At 49.7% G+C, this 6,190-nt stretch overlaps 1 non-coding gene across 1 annotated transcript; it reads right to left on the reverse strand.

Moving 5' to 3' along the window:
• Positions 1-5,269: 5,269 nt before the first annotated feature.
• LOC124693874 lies at positions 5,270-5,408 on the reverse strand. The gene has a single exon (XR_007000320.1). It is a non-coding gene; the product is annotated as a small nucleolar RNA Z247 (small nucleolar RNA).
• Between the last annotated feature and the right edge of the window lie 782 nt (positions 5,409-6,190).

The following is a 6,190-nucleotide window of genomic DNA, read 5'->3' on the forward strand; positions in this document are numbered from 1 at the left end:
TGCAAATCACCTAAATCCTTTAGAGAAAAATCATCACTTAGTTGTTTCAGAAGTGTATCAACAGCTGAAGGGACTGAACTAGCCACTATTATGTCATCAACATAGACAAGAACAAACATAGTGACTTCATGCTTGGCAAAGAAAAATAATGACGTGTCTGCTTTGGAAGGGATGAAACCAAGATGCTGAAGCTTAGTGCTCAACCTAGCATACCATGCCCTTGGAGCTTGCTTTAGGCCATATAGTGCCTTATCAAGTTTGCAAATCAAACCTTCTCCTTTTTCAAAACCAGGTGGCTTCCTCATGTAAACCTCTTCCTCCAGAACGCCGTGCAAAAACGCATTATGTACATCAAGCTGTCTTAGTGCCCATCCTCTAGACACTGCAATGGATAGCACAAGCCGGTCGTAGCAATCTTCACTACAGGACTAAATGTGTCCTCGTAGTCAATTCCGTAACGCTGCTTAAAGTTTTTTTTGCTGCAAAATACAAAAAAAAAAATTCGGTGGCGCACCTAGTGCCCATGCGCCACAGAATTAACGTCCAAAATTTGAATTTCCTGCCGCCCTCCACCACTTCTCCTCACTTCTCCTCCACTTCTCCTCCACTCCTCCTCCACTTCTCCTCACTTCTCCTCTTATGCAAACTTCTCCTCCACTTCTCCTCCTCCTCCTCCTCCTCCACCACCACCACCACCACCACCACCACCACCACCACCTCCTCCTCCGGCCGGCCTCCTCCTCCTCCTCCTCCACCACCACCACCACCACCACCACCACCTCCTCCGGGGCCGGCCTCCTACTCCGGCGACCTCCTCCTCCTCCTCCGGCCGGCCTCCTCCTCCTCCTACTCCGGCGACGACGACCTTCTCCGCCTCCTCCTCCTCCTACTACTACTACTACTCCGGCGACCTACTCCGGCGGCCACCTCCTCCTCTTCCTCCTCTTCCTCCATCACCTCTTCTTCCTCCACCACCACCTCCTCTTCCTCCACCACCTCCTCCACCACCTCCTCCACCACCACCTCCACCACCACCTCCATCACCACCACCACCACCTCCACCACCACCTCGGACACCACCACCACCACCACCACCACCTCCTCCACCTCCGGCCGTCCTCCTCCTTCACCCACCCACCCACCCACCTCCGGCTACCTTCCAGCGACATTTAAAAAAAATTAAAAAAATTCGGCGGCCCCAGATCTAGATCTTGATCTGGCCGCCATTTTTTTTTTGAATTTCAAAAAAAAAATTTGTGGCGCACCACCACCGGTGCGCCACAGAAATAAGTTCCTGTGGCGCACCACCGCCGGTGCGCCACAGAAATAAGACTTTCTGTGGCGCATGGGCCGGTGCGCCACAGAAACCTTATTTTTGTGGCGGAATTCGTGGCGCACCGCCGTGCGCCACGGAATCGATTTTTAGTGCGCCACGCGATGAGCCTTTTCCTACTAGTGTTGAACACTTCGAGTTGCTTTACCGGTAGAGGCTTTGTAAACCCGTCCGCTACCTGGTCTCCAGAAGGAATGAATCGCACATCCAATAACCTGTTCGCCACACGCTCTTAAACAAAATGAAAGTCTACATCGATGTGCTTGGTTCTAGCATGAAAGATCGGATTGGCAGCTAGATAAGTCGCTCCAAGATTGTCACACAATAGACATGCTACCTTGGGCTGCGGTACGCCAATCTCTCTAAGAATGGATTGTACCCAAATGGTTTCTGCCGTTGCATTAGCCAATGATTTGTATTCCGCCTCCGTGCTAGAGCGAGAAACTGTTGCTTGCTTTCGCACACTCCATGAAATCAAGTTTGGACCAAAAAAGACAGCAAACCCTCCCGTGGATCGACGGTCATCTGGGCATCCGGCCCAATCTGCATCGGAGAATGCACTCACAAGTAATGAAGGTGACCGCCGAATCTGCATACCAAGATCCATAGTATATCTCAAATATCTGATGATCCTTTTCACAGCCGCCCAATGCACACTGGTAGGTGCATGCAAGAATTGACACACCTTATTAACCGAATAAGAAATATCTGGCCGTGTCATTGTGAGGTATTGGAGAGCTCCAACCACACTTCTGTATATTTGGAGAGCTCCAACCACACTTCTGTAGTTAGTAACATCTTCAGGCTGTAAAGGTGTTCCTTCATGTGCAGAGATTTTATCTGATGAAGACATAGGTGATGTAACTGCCTTGCAATTGCTCATCCCAACACGCTTGAGCAAATCAGCCGTATACCTCCCCTGCGAAAGAGTTATGCCATCACTCTCCTTCTTCACCTCTATGCCGAAGAAATGGTGCAAATCACCTAAATCCTTTAGAGAAAAATCATCACTTAGTTGTTTCAGAAGTGTATCAACAGCTGAAGGAACTGAACTAGCCACTATTATGTCATCAACATAGACAAGAACAAACATAGTGACTTCATGCTTGGCAAAGAAAAATAATGACGGGTCTGCTTTGGAAGGGATGAAACCAAGATGCTGAAGCTTAGTGCTCAACCTAGCATACCATGCCCTTGGAGCTTGCTTTAGGCCATATAGTGCCTTATCAAGTTTGCAAATGAAACCTTCTCCTTTTTCAAAACCAGGTGGCTTCCTCATGTAAACCTCTTCCTCCAGAACGCCGTGCAAAAACACATTATGTACATCAAGCTGTCTTAGTGCCCATCCTCTAGACACTGCAATGGATAGCACAAGCCGGTCGTAGCAATCTTCACTACAGGACTAAATGTGTCCTCGTAGTCAATTCCGTAACGCTGCTTGAAGCCTTTCGCCACCAGCCTTGCCTTATAGCGATCAATTGTGCCATCTGATCCCCGTTTGATCTTGTAAACCCACTTACAATCGATTACATTTTTCCCTTGCTTTACCGGTACAAGATGCCATGTATTATTCCTCATGAGGGCTGAGTACTCTTCATGCATGGCCTTTTTCCAGTCTGAATGCTCAAAAGCTTCTGCAGTATTCTCAGGTTCACTGGTTTCACAAAGATTACCATACCGAATCATGCCATCAAATAGTTTTACCGGTTTTTGAATCTTGTTCTGCAGTCTGGTCACAGGCCGAAACACAGGCCGAAGCGGCACAGAAGATCCAGGCAGTACGGGCTCCTAGGACGAGGCAGATTCTCCCGTAGAATCTGCATGCGCTGACGGATCTGACGAGGATCCCGTGTGCATTGCGGAGTCGTGTGGCGCGGACGCGGCTGAAGGAGAAGCCGCAGAAGATCCGCTCCCTGCGCCTGGAGGGGACCCGGGTTCGGTGGTGCGGGCGGTCGCATCACCCGACCGTGCCGTGTCCCGCGTGGCGCCTGATTGCACCGATCCCGGAGGGGATCCTGTCGAGGATCTGGCAACCGATCCCGAGGCGGATCTGGCAGGCGAATCAGCCTCGCTCGCCGGTCCAGTCGCTCCTGCTCCGTGCACCCCATCCTGTGTACCAGAAAAATCTCCAGAAGTGGAATTATAGGATTAGCAGCCAAAAGATCATCTATTAGTTCTCCCCCGTGATCAAAATGTGTAGGAGGAAGGAGATAGGTGGGCAGAAGCGATATTTCAGCACATAATCGTGCGCCAGCGTTTGGATTTAATTCACCAAATGGAAAAACGTGTTCGTCAAAGACCACGTCACGAGAAATATAGATGCGTCCACTCGAAATTTCTAGGCACTTTTATCCTTTATGTAGGTTACTGTAACCTAAAAAGGCACATCGAATGGAACGAAATTTGAGTTTATGTGAGTTGTATGGTCGCAAATTTGGCCAACATGCACATCCAAACGTGCGAAGAAAAGAGTACTTTCCTCTTGAATAGGCGATCTAGTGGTGTGTCATGGTTGATTACTTTCTTAGGAACACGATTGATAAGAAAAGTGGCAGTAAGGAAAGCTTTATCACAAAATTTCAGAGGCATACTAGCATGAGCTAAAAGAGACAAGCCAACTTCCACAATGTGGCGTTGTTTTCGCTCGGTGGAGCCATTTTGTTGGTGAGCATGTGGGCAGGAAACATGATGTTCTATTCCTATGTGTTGGAAGAATTGATTAAGTTTCTGATACTACCCTCCCCAATCTGATTGGAGAGCAATGATCTTTTTATCAAAAAGACGTTCAACATGATTTTGAAAGTCATGAAAGCGAGCAAAAACATCTGATTTATTTTTGAAAAGATATATCCATGTAAACTTGCTATAATCATCAACGAAGCTTACATAATACTTGTACCCTCCAAATGAAGCACAAGCATGACCCCACACATCTGAGAAAATGAGCTCTAAAGGAGCACTAGACACACTACTAGATTTTGGATAGGGGAGTTGATGACTCTTCCCTTTTGACACGCATCACAAATAAAATCTGCTGAATTATCCTTTGAAGACGGAAGTTTATTTTGGCTAAGGACTCATTGAACAATCTCATACGAGGGATGCCCTAATCGACTATGCCACCGAGTGGTCGATGGTTTATTGACTCCAAAAACTTGCTTTGTCGAGGAAGAAGTGCTCGACAAAAAGGGATAGAGGCCTCCACGACATCTACCTTGAAGGATGGTTTTCCTCGTGCCCTGCTCCTTGACAAAGAAATTATAGGGGTGAATTTCAACAAAAGCACCGTTATCACATGCTAATCTGTGGGCAGAAACAAGGTTTTTTAAAGCTTGAGGAGAATGAAGAATGTTCTTTAATTGAAGATGTTTTTCACAAGGGGTACGAATAATAGCATGACCAATATGACTGATATCCATACCTGATCCATTCGCAGCGTGGATCTGCTCATGCCCGTGGTACCTGTCACGCACGGTGAGCTTTTCTAGTTCGCCGGTGACATGGTCGGTGGCTCCCGTGTCGAGATACCAGTTGGTGTCGATCCCGTAGGCAGAGGCCGAGCCTGATCCGGTCGACTTCTCTTCGCCATTGTAGTCCTTGTTGAAGCGCTTCCAGCACTTGATCACCGTGTGCCCGTACTTGGCGCACACCTGGCACTGAGGACGAGGATTACCGTTGGCATCGAACGGCTGCTGGCTGTTGGGGCGCGCAAAATTGTTGTTGAAGTTGCCGCCCCCGTTGCCACCGCTACGTCCGGCATCGCCGCGTCCACGGCCGCCTCCGCGTCCACCGGCACGATAGCCTGAGCGGCCACCACCGCGTGAAGCCAGGTTGACGGAGGAGACGCCACCCGCGCCTCCTGGGGGTCCGCCACCACCGTAGCTGAAGGAGCCAGCACCTGCTCCAGGCGCCCCGCTGTTCTGACGTCGAGGCAGGTCTCGAAATTCAGCAGATGAGCATAGAGCTCAGAGAGGGAGACCGTGGCAGCCCTCGTGGTCATGGACGTGACGAGCGGATTCCACTCCGCATCAAGCCCGGTAAGGATGTATGCCGCCAGATCGTCGTCGTCCATCTTCTTCCCGGCGGACACCATGGCGTCGCCGAGGCTCCTCATGCGCGCGAAGTACTCTGAGACGTGCATCCCCCGCTTTTAACTGCTCGCAAGCTGCATACGGATCTGCATGACCTGCGCCCGTGACGGCGACGAGTACATCGCCGTGAGTGCCGCCCACACCTCGGATGAGTGTTCCAGGGATGACACTTGGACCAGGACTCCTCTCGTGAGAGATGAAAAGGAATCCAAGGACCTGCTGGTCCTGAGCTACCCACGCGGCGTACGCAGGGTTGGGGACGACATGCGTTTCCTTTGCGCCCTTCTCGTTCTCGACTTCAACGTCGATCACCTCAGACGGCATCTTTGCTTTGCCATCGAGGAAGCCGGTCAGTTGACGCTCCCGTAGAGGCAGCATCACCTGCGCCTTCCATAGCGGGAAGTTATCCCCGCCAAGATTCTCTGTCACCGATCCAGATTGCGGCGCATATAAGAATATTTGTATCTATCGCACCATGGTGGCCGCCAAGAGGTCGGGGCAGGGGCTGACGACGAAGAGCTTGACATGGTGGAGGAAGATTGCTCTGATACCATATAAGAATTTGTAGATTGATTTGGTTTCGGCTATGCCTCCAGGGCTGCCGTCAGGTCTCATATATATAGCCGCATGGCACAACAACTGAATACAGTTTATACAATCCTAACAACCGAACAACCTCGATGTTTATCTATCTATACCGATCAATATTTGTATCTATCTCTAACTTAACGTAGAGTACAAGTAATGCATATACAACAGAACCTTC

Source organism: Lolium rigidum, chromosome 2 (assembly GCF_022539505.1).
Source record: "Lolium rigidum isolate FL_2022 chromosome 2, APGP_CSIRO_Lrig_0.1, whole genome shotgun sequence".
NCBI classification, from domain to species: domain Eukaryota; kingdom Viridiplantae; phylum Streptophyta; class Magnoliopsida; order Poales; family Poaceae; genus Lolium; species Lolium rigidum.